The sequence below is a fragment of the Pogoniulus pusillus genome, chromosome 7 (assembly GCF_015220805.1).
Source record: "Pogoniulus pusillus isolate bPogPus1 chromosome 7, bPogPus1.pri, whole genome shotgun sequence".
Classification (NCBI taxonomy): domain Eukaryota; kingdom Metazoa; phylum Chordata; class Aves; order Piciformes; family Lybiidae; genus Pogoniulus; species Pogoniulus pusillus.
The window spans coordinates 21,585,211-21,599,235 of NC_087270.1; positions in this window are offsets into that span (position 1 = coordinate 21,585,211).

Here is a 14,025-nt window from a genome sequence, read left to right on the forward strand (position 1 = left end):
GATTCCATACATACGTGCGGAATTCCCATAGGCTTCGCTAACCACAACAATTTTGCTTGTTCCCAGGGCTGATCAGCCTGCCCCCCTTCAAGGTCCCCTCGCACACCTCAGCTACAGATAGCAGCTAAACTTTCTCAGCTTGTGCCCAGGATCGCTTCCCTGCAGCTGTGCTTCTTATCAGAGTGATCTTCGCCTTATCCCACTTGTTCTCCTCACTTCTCAGACTATTCAGTTCTGCTCAAACCCCGGCACATGAACAATTTTTTTTTCCTGTTTATATTGATCTCCCCCCTACCACAGGGTCTAGTATATTTTTACTATAAGCAAACACAGTGAATTCCATAAACTATTTGGAAGTAGGAAGAGAGCAAGGAACAAATATGCTGCAGGGAGAGGCTTGGTAATGCAGGAATTTTCTTCTTCTAAAGTTGTATTTAAACAATTTTCATAGAAGAACTGTGTGCTGGTGGGAGGCTAATTAGAAATATTAGATTATAGGCTATGAAAAGAAAACAGTGGTGATGCCTACTTCACTCATAAGCTTGCTGAGGTGTATAAAAACAAGGACACAAACAGTGACCTACAGTCAGTTATACAGTGTGGATGGTTGGCTATATTAACTTGTTTTCAAAGATTTAAATGTAATCTAACTAAAATATGCTGAGCTGCTTACCTGCAATATTAATGTATTGCCATTCTTTAGCCCAACCTTGGCACTATGCCAGAACAGTATTAATATTTCATAAGGTAAATGTCTGATAGCAAAACATTTTGAATACAGACTGAGCAGCAGAGAAACATGAAAAGCAGTCCTGGACATATCCTCAGCCATCATAAATTGGTCCCATTGAGCCATGGAGGTGTGCTGCATTTTGACATGGTTCCTTTGAGAGCTTTCCACTGGCTAGAGACAGACGAAGAAAGTAAATTGTAGGATGCAGATAAAACCTGGCAAGATATTCTCCCTGCTTATTCTTAGGCCAGAGACCTGGGGAGTCAAGCTGGTTGCTGCTGCTCACAAGAGCAAAACAGTTGTTTGGAGTGGAACATAAATCCCTACATTTCTCTACATTGAACAAATAGCTCAAGTTGCTCCAGGGGATGTTTAGGTTGGATATGTATTTACTGAAAGAGTTTTCTGGCATTGGAACAAGATGCCCAGGAAGGTGGTGGAGTCATCGTCTCTGGAGGTGTTCAAGAAAAGTATGGATGTGGCATTTCAGGACATGGTTTAGTGGGCATGGTGGTGCTGGGTTAACAGTTGGACTTGGTGATCTTAGAGGTATTTACCAACCTTAATGATTCTCTGACTGCAGCCCACCTTTCCAGTTCCCTCTGAAACAGTTTACTATGGCTTGATGACTCTTCCCCAGCCCTTTACTTCTTTTCTCTTGCTATTCAGTTCCTGTTACAGAAGTAGCCTAGCACAGCCTGGCCTCTATTACCTTTCAGCATGCAATGAGAGGAAATCTAGATCCAAAGTCGGCTGCTTAAACAAATGCAGGAGCAGCTTTGGATGGTCCATTCAGACACTGTGGTAATGCAAGAGCAGGCCCAACTGAGGAGGCATATCTGAACCTATGAACAAAATAATTTAAATCTATGGTGCAGGCTAAACAGGAAACCAATTTTCAAGCAGACTTAAGCAGTAAAAGAGGCACTCAGTTTTCTGGTTTTAATTTAGAAGTTGGAGAGCTAGAAGACAGGCAGAAAATGTAATTATTTCTGTTCCTCTGCAGTTTTTATCTTTTGTAAATGAAACATACCTGGCTGTAGCACACATTTCCCTAACTGCCAAGCAAGCAGAAAGGGGAGTTTCAGAATGGATTAGAGGCAGAAGGCATATTGAAAGGCACTTGGGTAAATTGCACTGAAAACAAAGTAGGTTATGAATTCTTAGTGAAAGTTGAAAGGAGCAAGGCTTTTACTTTTATTTGTACCAAAGAAAAATCCTTCTTAACAATATATCCATCTTCAGTTCTAATTCACAGGGAGCTTTTTTTTCCTTGTACATTGTGTTTTTAAAGCTACTTCTTCCAAAGGGAGATTTCTGGGTTGAAAAAGGGATGCACATTACTTGAGACTGCATCCAGCAAGGAGTTTAGAAAATGAGAATTTGGCCTGGAACACTTTTGACCTGTGCAGGTGAAGTTTGTGTCCTGCAAAGGGCTTGGGGAGAGCTTGGTGTTTGAGAAGGAACTTTAATTCTGTCATGAGTTGAGCTCAATCTGCTGATGCGTGTTCAATCCCATGCTGACAACATGCTAGCTTCAAAATGAAAGTGCTGACTAGAGGAAAGTATCACGGGGCTGGAAGTTCAGATTGTAACATGGGAGGCTTCCTGTTATGTTGCTGCTTCAAGGGCCTGGAGAACAAATCTTATGAAGAGTGACTGAGGGAACTGAGGCTGTTTGGTTTGAAAAAGAGGAGGCTGAGGGGAGACCTCATGGCTGTCTACAGCTACCTGAAAGGAGGTTGTGGAGAGGATGGTGCTGGTCTCTTCTCACAAGTAAATAGTGATAGAACAAGAGAGAATGGCTTCAAGCTGTGACTGGGTAGGTTTAGACTAGATATTAGGAAAAAAAATTCCCAGCAAGAGTGGTCAGGCATTGGAATGTGCTGCCCAGAGAGGTGGTGGAGTCACCAACCCTTGAGGTGTTTAAAGGTTGTTTGGATGCAGTGCTTGGGGATATGGTTTAGAGTGCACCTTGTAGAGTAGAGATATGCATTGGACTCGATGATCCTGAGAGGCTTCTCCAACCTGAATATTTCTGTGGTTCTGGTTCCCACATTTCAGATGTTGGTCTTTTCTGCTGGGTGCCAGACCTTGAAAACCCTTCCAGTCAAGAAGTTTTTTTCTAATATCCAACCTAAACCTTCCCTGGTGGAACTCAAAGCCATTTCTTCTTGTTCTGTCACTTGTAACTAGGGAGAAGAGACCAGCAACCACCTCCACACAATCTCCTGCCCAGATTAAAAAACAAAAAGCTCTGTTATGGCACTCTGTCTTGATAGCTATTTTTATTCTTTTGGACTCAGTGCTATTTTCCTGCCAGCCACCCTCAGTTATGCTCATTTTGCTTTTACTGACAAACCCGGTGATTTAGGATAAAGACAGTTTGCAGCTGATTAAAGACGGTGTGCCTGGCAATTTCTTGTTAATCTCTCTTACTGTGCCCTTCGTGAAAATGACAGTCATGGTATAAATCCTAGTTTAAATCAATATCTGCAAGTGCTAATCTCTGAAGAAGAAAATGTCAAATACCTCCCGCTGTAAGCAAGGACTCAGATTGCACAGCATTAAACATTAAAGCCTGGCTACATTTTTCACCTTTTTTCCTTTTCCCAGTGCTTTGTGCTTTCTTTTCTAGCATTCTCATGTCACTAAGCATTCTCGCTCAGCCAGCGTCTTACTGCTGGTGGGTATCATGAGGTGACTTACGCTGCAGCACTGTCATTTCTTACCCGGTGGTCCCAGGCATAATGTCTTTGGAAGTGCCTTGAGCTCTGTAGCCAGCCTCCTTCCTTACTCACAGGACTCATTTGAGAATGATTTCTAAAAGCTCTTGAGTGTGAGCTGCATATTTAAGTGCAACCAGGGGTGACGAGTGCTAGGAATCCTGGAGCCAAAATCAGTAATAAACCTAGTCTCTGCTTTGGGACCCGAAACCCAGATTTGAACAGTCAGAATCTTACCCCATGCCCGCAGATGTTTTCCTGGCTGATTAACATCAGGGACACGGTGGTTTTAAAAGCTGCTTTTAGATCAAAGGTGTCAGAAAGGAAAAGCAAATGAGTAAACTAAGATTGAAGGATCACTTACAAATAACATAGTCTGTTTCAAGGTAGAAAAGACTTTGCCTGCCCAGTTCTGCATCTGTTCCATCTCTGCAGAAGTATGTGCTCTGATTTTAAAATGAAAGTTATTGGTTAGAATGTATTAGCTCACAAAACTACTTGGGAATGTAGAAAAGATTTCTGCTTTCACTAACACACTTTGTCCTTTTAAAAGACAAGCTTCTTATGAACCTCAGCACATTTGAGGACCCTGATTTGAGGAATTAGTTCAAATCCTAGGGTTCTGTTTTTTTTTTCATGACTGAGACTAAGAAACCAATAAGGAGAGAAACTCTAGACATAATTTTTACAACTTTTAGCAATGATTTTTTTTTAAAGTAAAGTACATGTCTGAATGTTCCTTATCATTGTGTTAGATCTGTTGCTAAAATGTCAAGCCAAATTTTGAAAATCCTTAGTTCCTTTCCTCAGATCCTTAGATAAAAACATCACTGATGCTATCTCAACCCAAGGAAAAAACAAGGAATATTGTGTCACTATGATCATCAAAAGATCTGCATGTTCAGTTTATCAATTTTAGACAGCTGCTTCTGAAAGGTGCTCTAGAAGCTCTTCAAAAACAAGCAGCAAGAAGTGTGCCAGGCAGAAGTAGTTAGAGTTGGAGAATTCTTGTAATCACAGAATCACAGAATGTCAGGGGCTGGTAGGGACCTCCAAACCTCATCCAATCCACCAACCTCCCTGCAGAGCAGGATCACCTCTACCACACCACACAGGAACACATCCAGATGGGTTTTGAGTACCTCCAGAGAGGGAGACTCCACAACCCCTCTGGGTAGTCTGTTCCAGTGTTCTGTCACCCTCACAGGGAAAAAAATTCCTCCTCATGTTTCCATGAAACTTCCTATGCCTCAGCTTCCACCCATTGCCCCTTGTCCTGTCATTGGGCATCACTGAGCAGAGCCTGGCTCCATCCTCTTGGCACTCACCCTTTACATATTTATAAACATGGATGAGGTCACATCTCAGTTTCCTCTTCTCTGAGCTCCAAGCCCCAGCTCCCTCAGTCTTTCCTTGTAAGAGAGATGTTCCATTCCCTAAATCATCTTTGTGTAATCTTGAGTAACAAATGTTGACACTTGAGAGTCTACAGCTGAAGTGGATGAAGGGCTTCCTAGTGCAGACAGTTTTGGTTGTGGTTGTGTTTCCTTAGCCACAGAAGAGCATGAGAAAAGGAGGACTTATCGAAAAGAGACATATTATTTCCAAATGAACAGGATAGATGCTCCATGAATAATCAGGCCTGTATAACTGACTTACAAGGGGCTTTGAGGCAGGAATAGTTTCACTGAGAAGAGGAGCTTTGATCCCCACGGGTTTTTCTGTCTGTTTTCCAATGAAAGCTGCTTTCACCTGCCTTTTTTTTTGTCGTTGTTGTTGGGGTTTTTTGTTTGTTTGTTTGTTTTTTAAGGAAATGCATACTCACAGTGAATTCTTCCTGTAAAAATACAGTCCAAGAGAAAATATCTAACCACAATCATCTTTTCACAGCTCTGAAGCTAGGATGACTGCCACTTTTCTGTCATTTCACAAAAAAGCTGTAGTTTCCTTCTGTTTTATGGCAACTTCTGGAAGTCAGGAGCAAGTTAAGTGTTGGAGAAATAACACAGGTGTAACAAGCAGTAAATTTGCACCTTTATACCCCAGACAGCTGGTGCCAAATTCTGTTCACACAAACAGTCCTGATGGGGAATATCAGGTTTGTGTGAAAACATATTTTGGGTCACAGTCTGCTTTAGAGATCTTTTCTACCAAATGGTAACAGTTCAGGGTTGCAGTCTGTTGTACCTTTGCTGCACTGGTGAAATTTCTGCAGACCTCAGTAAGAGTTATGCTGTCAGCTGAGGCTAAAGCAGCATCTTTAATTTTCCTGCAATGAGATGATTTAGTTCATTTTAAGGGCTGGATGCGTCTCACACCTGAACATTTTCACATTGCAACAAAGACTAAATGTACCTTACCGTGGCTCCAAGGAACTGTATGATGAATCAACAGCTGCTCACCAGTTGGATATGTTTGCAGAGGCTTAAAGGCATGTTGTTATGGTGCTGTGTTGAAAAGGTACTTGCATTCCAGTCCTTACAGATGCATGGAGGCTGCACTAGCTGATTATTAAGAGCATTTTTTAGGTCCACTGCAAGATGCTATGGCAGATATTAGAATCAATAGATATGAAGACGAACATTTAGGCTACTGAAAAGCTCTACCAGAAAAGCCAGCCGTTGCAGGGAAGCCACCTGGAAGAAGGCAGACAGGTGACAGAGGGTTTGCCATGACAGAGGAGTAAATCTCATTCACACATCCTCTTGGCTTTCTTAATTCCCCACAGCAGATTTTTGTAATGTTCTGCTTGGGCTTTGCACATATTTTGACACCATCTTTTCTACACATGTGTCTTCTTTTGTTGTCTCTTCTTTTATGACTTCATTGTTTTGTATATTGTCTTTGATTTATCTGACTTTCAGTTCTTTCCCTTCTTCATCCTCCTCTGAATTAATTTTGCCTTCTCTCCTTGCTTATCCTTCCCCTTTATTTCATACACATCTTTCTCTTTGCCCTACTTCTTTGCCACTCTTCCTATGTTACATTTTCCTAGGCAGCATGTGAGGCCCAACTGGTACAGTGTAATCATGGAATGACAGAACTCACAAGGTTGGAAGGGACCTCTAGAGGCCATCTAGTCCAACCACCTGCAGTAAGCAACTAGAGCTGGTTTCTCAGAGCCCCACCAAACCTGACATTGAACATCTCGAGGGATGAGGCTTCCACCACATTGGTGGAAATTCTGTTCAACTCTTACACCAATTGCATAGTAAACAGAAGGCACAGCCCTCTGGAAAAGTGGCAGTGCTGAATGTTCTTCTCCATTCTGACAGTCTCTTGACCATTCATTAATAGCCCCAGGGGATTTGGAGCTACCACCTTTCCTTTAGTTTATATCCCACAGGCTCCCTGTGCTCTATTCAGCGTAGGAAAGGGCTCAGATTGCAGACCTAAATTATCCATCCTCAGACCTACCTAGGAAAGTGCCAGCACTGAATGTTCTTTTCCATTCTGGCAGTCCCCTTACAACTCCTTAATAGTCCCCCAGGAATTTGGGGCTACCACCTTTCTATTAGCTTAAGACCCACTCACAGGTGCTTTGTGCTCTGTATAGCCTCAGAAAGGTGTCAGTATTCATGTTGGATGTGTCCACCCCCAAGTGTCCCTGGAAAGTTCCAGCACTGAATGCTCTTCTCCATTCTGACAGCCTCCTGTGAACTTGTTAACAGCCCATTAGAGTTCAGAGCTATTAGAAAGACAGCTAATAAATATTGTGATATCAGATGTTCTTCCAACTTAACCTTGCAGGAAATACTGATTTTCAGATACAATTTCCTTTACATCTGCATAAGTACTTCCTATGATGTTGTAATTATGTCTTCTTTCCATAAGGGACTCCCCTTTCTAGCTTTTGCCTGGCTTTACTTTGTGCCCCCAAGAAAAGAAATTCAGAACTGATATCTCCAAAACTTTCCTGGATATATTCTTGTGTGACTTTCTTTAGTTGAACCTGCTTTAGCAGGAGGGTTAGACTTAATCGCCAGAGGTCCCTTTCAGCTCCCCCTGTTCTGTGATTCTGTGGTCTTCACCAAATTCTCAGAGATCAAGAAAACTGCACAAGCCCATACACCTGTAGCCACAGAACTGTCCTCTCCTCCTGCTGTTGTGAATGCCAGCTCACAGCACACTCCAGCTTCAATTTCCTGGTGACCTTTTGTTTCAGTCCTCAGCCCTGTTAAGACCCTCATGAGGGATGCTGCAGATATGAGTGGAGTTGCTTCCTGAGCAGAGAAATGCCAGACCTTAAACGTGCAGCTAGAGAGTGTGGGTAATAAACCACTTCAAGAAGGTCTGGTTTTGAGATGGAAAAGCTTATTTCTCTGCCAAAAAGTGAGAGTCCCTGCAGACTCCAGTCAGTTGCTTCTGGAGGGAACAAACATGGGCTTTTGCAATTCCTCTTAATCCTTCATGCAAGTGTTCCAGTAGTGCATGCCTGATTAAATTAGATATGCCTAATTTATATAAATGCCCCTGTTTTGTAGGTGAGTGCAACAGACTGGAAGTGAGTGGCAGGCCTGAGAGGGAATTTAGCCTCTGAACTCATGTATTTGAACCACAAAGCTCACTTCCTTTTGAGGGCATGCTGGCATCACTCAGATTTTTCCTTTTTAAATCCTATTGTCAGCATCATCATCTGTCATGCATATGTGGGTGGGTTTATTAAGATGACTAATATATTAATAGCAATCACTGTTAATTGTTAAGATTATTAACAGACTACTTAATTATTCCTCAATGGCATGATGGGTACACTCAGCTCATGTCTGTACAGCAGTGCCAAGCTGTGACAGTCACCTGTTAACCATGGTGAGTCAATGTGTAATTGTCAAAGTACATACAAATTAATATTAGTCCTTCTGAGCTAGGCTACTTTAGGAAGAAATGATACTTGGAAGGTAGCAGGAATGGAAAGGAGATGCTACTCAGTGGCTGGCATTTGCTGGATTGGATGAAAGAGAAAACAAAAACTAAACAGAAAAGATTCCTGAACCTTTCATGAAGGAGAGTGCTGTTTTCTGGCTGTATCTGTCAGATACTTTGTTTATGAAAAGAAAGGAGAGAAGGAAGACAAGGACTGTGGTGCATGAGGTTGTTGTGACCAAAGTGCAGGACCTGGCACTTGGTCTTGTTCAATCTCATCCCATTGGCTTCTGCCCATCAAATGATGGGCAGGTGCCTTCCTACCCTTGAGCAGATTGACACTCCTGCTCAATTCAGTGTCATCTGCAAGCTTGCTGAGGGTGCACTGGATCCTATCACCCAAATCACTGATAAAGATATAAACCAGAACTGATTCTAATACCAACCCCGAGCAATGCTGCAGTTTGGGGTGGAGTGGCTGGAAAGCAGCCCAGTGGAAAAGGATTTGGGGCTGCTGGTGGATGGCAGGATGAATACAAGCCAGTAGTGTGCCCAGGTGGCCAAAAAGTCCAACCGCATCCTGGTCTGTATCAAGAATAGCACATCCAGCAAGAGTAGGGAAGTGATTGTGCCCTTGTACTTGGTCCTGGTGAGGCCACAGCTTGAGCACTGTGTTCAATTCTGGGCATCACAGCATAGGAAAGACACTGAGGTCCTGGAGCATGTCCAGAGAAGAGCAATGAGGCTTGTGAGGGGTTTGGAGAGCAAGTCATATGAAGAGCAGCTGAGGCAAGTGGGGTTTTTAAGTCTGGAGAAGAGAAAGCTGAGGGGAGATATTATTGCTCTCTGTAACTACCTGAAAGGAGGTTGTAGTGAGGCTGGTGTTGGTCTCTTCTCTCAAGTAACTAGAGATAGGACAAGAGGGAAAGGGCTTAAGTTGTGAGAGGGGAGCTTTATACTGGATATTAGGAAAATTTTCTTTCCTGACGGAGTGGTCAGGCACTGGGACAGGCTGCCCAGGGAGGTGGTGGAGTACCCATCACAGGAGGTGTTCAAGATGTGGCACTTCAGGGTATAGTTTAGTGGTCATGGTAGTTTGGTTATGGTTGGACTCTATGATCTTAAAGGTCTTTTCCAACCTGATGATTCTATGATAAGGTCATTAGTAGTGTCTTTTGGGTAAGCAGCACATCAGCCTTGCTGAAAGCACAGCACACACCTCTTCTGAATCCCACTAAATGGTTCAGGACCTGACTTAAAAACATTTCTAAATGGATTGAGGTGAATTGCTAAAACTTGTTTTCCTTATTTTTTTCTCAGTGTGTACTAAAAGGTCTGTGTAGGTTAAAGACAATAATTACAACTTGTGCTAAGCTCTTTCAGCCTTAGAGTTCAAGTGCTTTGCAAGAATGAGTTTTATCAATCTGATTGAACAGTTACACAGGCCCAGTTATAATGACTTAAAGCAATTTTTGGAGAACCTAGTGAATGAAACTCAAGCTCAGAGAGTGGGGAAAGCTTCCTTGACCTCTTTCTGTGAGACTGACTCTCACTTCTTGGAGATGGAAGATGGTCCTGTGTATGTTTATCAGAGTGAGAGAGCGTATAAGGAAGTATATAAAGGAAATGAAGATGGTTTTATAACAGTTCTTGCACTTTGGAAATTCAATTCTGTATAGTATTGAAAGTGAAAATATCTATTTAGGTTTTTTACCTACTTGGTTTCCTCTGAAAAGCACTCTAACTCTGCTCTGAAGTGACTTACAGCTATAATTTTCTGCTTGGCTATAGAGAAATGGCCATGAATGGACAAGCGTTTATCCTTGTGGTGTGACATACTGGTACTGCTGGTCATAGAGCTGTTTTGGCCTCCTGGTGTTGGTCTGAGCTTAGGAAAATGGGAAGGGTGCTGCTGACTTAATGAAGTTCACTTGCTGAAACATAGGCAAATGCAAACCTTGTCAAATCAGTAAAGCAAATAGTGTCATCCAGACCATAGAATATATTTTATTCAAGTATCTATTTTGGAAAGGAATAAAAAACTCCAGCAATGTGACTGAGGCTATAGCTGTTAAGACAGTAAACATGCACGGCTTTCTTGTGCAAGAGGCTGAATGTTCTCACTTGTTATCTCTTGAAAATGTAACCATGGGAGCATCATCATTTCTTAGCTGGTGCCTGGGGTCCTCAGCTAAGAGTGAGGAGTTCTAGGCTCTGGTTTCTTTATGAAGACTTGTTATACTTCTTATCCAATGACTTGTGAATTGAAGTGCATAAGCAGTCTTTTTGCCAAGTTTCTGCTTTAGGTAATTATAGGTGAGGGGGTTTCAGGGTTGCATTTCTGGGCATGGGTAACCTTTACCTCATCAAAGCTTTAGACCCTTTTTAGGAGTATGCTACCATTGCACATTGGGTCATAACAAAGATACAGCACAGAGGATTTAGGTACTGGAATCGGAATGAGATTTCAGTAGTTTCCAAAATTGAATTGGACATACATTTTACTAAGGTGGCTTCAAAACGGAGGTCTGACTTCCAGCATCACTTCTGTGCTTTTGGAAACTTTGATTCATGTTTAGAGATAACTCAGATGTTCATGCTTTTTTCCTCCTTTATTTCATGCTGCCAGATTTTTCATTAACAGCTTCCAGAGACAATTTACCAGTTCAAGTAAAAAAAAAAAAAAAAAAAAGGAAAAAAAAAAGAAAATACCTTTTTAACTTCCCCCCAATTCCACAGGCCAATGAGTACCCAGTGGTATAGTGAATTGAATGCTGTTGCATAAAACAGGGGCATGAGTGGTAACCAGCTGTGCTATCCCTGGTGGAAAGATACATGAAGGTCAATTATGGAAGAAGGGAGCAATTAGAGGAGACTAGAGTTGTTTTACAAATGCTTCTTAGGAAGCTGAGGCTTTAAGCTGGAATAACTGAACATCTGGCTATGGACTGTGTTTCTTTCTACAGTCATAAAGAGAAGACTTGAGGCCAAAGTTAGAATAAAATCTCTTGCCAGATAGACTTTTCTGAAGTGTTTTACACATTTTTGGAGCAGTGTGGCTGGTATCATCTCAGTGAAACCTATATGTGTTACCAGCTGTTAGAATATTACCCACCGAGTAAAGAGCTTAGAGGTACTCAAAGATTTAGAGCAATGCCACCTAGTGATAAAATACGATCTCCTGAAGTAACTCAGTTTTATTTTTACAAGCTTGAGGATGCTTATTCCTTTACTGTACTCTTTGAACTTAAACATCAAAAATGCCTTGTAGCTTTGTCAGAGCTTTTGCTCAGCACTAGCTTGGATTTGTAGCTGTGGCTCAAATTCCACCAAGAGCAGAGGACTGAGCTTACCAGGGGGAGTTTTCCTGACACAGTTCTTTTCTCCTCTCTGATACCAGTAAGTGGCTGGATGCTGGTACCACTACTTCTCATGAGGGAGTGCGTCTGAATCTAACCATTTTTAGCCTTTAATGTCTGATAGTGAATCATTTCCATGCACACACACACATCCCACCACCCCCACCTCCACACCAACAGCTGCTTGAATGAGGTGACCATCTGTTCCTTATTAAAAAAAAGAAAGGAATTCTTCACTCAGTGCTTAATGTTGTGCAGCCTCTACCAGTTGAATATGGGGTGCACCTTGTCCCACACCTCAGTAAGAATCACACACGGCAGTCTATGGAAAGATACAGTGGCGTGATTTGATACGATCCATGACTGCTGCACGGTAAATAGAGTACTCCAAGCTTTTCTTTCCCCATTTTTCAGTGTTCATAGAATGACTTAGAGGCTGCAGAGATCATCTACTCCAACCTGGAGTTCTGTGAACCCAAAATGGGACCTTTGGCACCATCCTTTAAGCCAACTATTTATCAGGTGTGTTTTTGTGATCCTCTCAGTATCTTTTCATGCTAATGAAGGAATTAAGGCATATACTACCCGTGCACCTGATCCTTGGCGCATCTGCCCCTGTGCTCTGAAGTCCCTTTTGATCATTTCTGGTCGTCTCTGCTTGACCTCATTGTTGCAAATCTGCATGGCCAGAAGTGGGTAATAATCTAACTTTCTAACCTCTCTAACCCAGGCCCCAGGGAGGCAGCAGACTTCCCTGCGGGATGGCTCAGGTCAGTATATCAGACCCTTTGTCCATCTCAGGAGGGAACCACCTACAACAATAACCCTTCTGCTTTTTCTGGTAGAGGCAGCTGTGACACTTGGTGCTGACTGTCTTACATCTGGTAGCATGATCTTTGTTCTCATTTGACTGTCCCTCAGATTCCAGAGCCCTGTACCCGTTGTATAGGGCAACTGGGAATGTGTGGGAGACTGAGGGGAGTTGCCTGCTGTGCCACCTGGGGATCTGTTTCCGTCCCCCGCCCCCCCTTACTGTGAGTTCCAGCTGAGCTTTGAGCCTGTTTTGGGGAAAGCAGGTTGCAGCTCCAGCAATCTATTTCTGACTCGCATTCCCTGATGTTTCTTCGCATGCTCAGCCCCTCTCGGAGCTCTGTCACCAAGTGGAGGAGCTCCTCTCCGCGGGCAGATCTCCCACCGGTGAGCTCTGTGCTGGTGTCACAGCCGGGCACTTTGCAGCCTGATGCCCGCGGGGTCGCACATCTGCCCTGAAAATCTGTCTGGGTCGCTGCAGCAGTGGAGCTGGCGGCAGCACATGAAGAGGCTTCGCCTTCTGTCGGGCGGAGACGTCTGCTCCGGGATAAAGCGAGCGGAACGGACAGAGCCTGCAACCCCCTGGCTGTGCGGCGCACACTGACAGGGCCAGGCGCCGCGCCCGCGGGGTCTGCGGGTGTGCACGGCGTGCCGAGCCGGCTACCTTCCCCTGCCTGCCGGCTACACCTGCCTGACGGCGCGAAAGAGCCTCGAACCGCACACCCCACGCCCCCCCCCAGAAAAAAAATCTTCTTGGCAGCCTTTTTCTCTGTGATCACCTTCCCCGGTGCAGACTTAACCCGCACCAGATCTGGTCTCAGGGACGGCGACTTCACCTTTCACACACGCCCTGCCTGCGCGAAGCTCTGCCCTGCCCTTCCTGCCATGCCCTTTCCTATGGAAATTCCTTTGCCATAAATTTGAAACTCGATTTCAAACTAAATGTCAGTCTCTCCTTCTTTACTATTGTTTTGCTCGCTTCTCTGAAGTGAAATTCCAAAGGAAAATTTACTCATTCCCAAATCTACCCTTTGAATGCTGCTGCAGCAGCACTGCTCCCATTGATAGGTAAGGGCTGCGAAGAGCTACGAACCACCAAGATGCCACTTGAAGCAACACCCCCTACCTCCACCTCCACCCTTGCAGCTAGCATGGTAATTCTATGAAAAAGAAATCTTAAAATCTGAGTAAAAACATAATCAAAATCAGACCCAAACCCCCAAATAAACTAAACTTCAGTTTTGCCATACCAAGATGGTTATTGAAGACTCTCATCTGCTCCTTGCAGCTTCTTTATCTTTTACAACTAAAATTAAGAAGTAGCCAAGTTCTAGATGTTTGTGGTGGTTTAGAGCTGAGCTCCTGAGCAGAGGCTGCACATGGTTTTGTGATGTTCATCACAGTCATCACAGAGCAGAAGAAATAAAAAGTGATGCATTTCTTTATGAAGAGAATGATGACATAAGAGCAATTTAGAGCACAGGCATAGGTGTTTTTCCAAATGATTTATTTGCTTGTATTGTTTTTCTTCTTC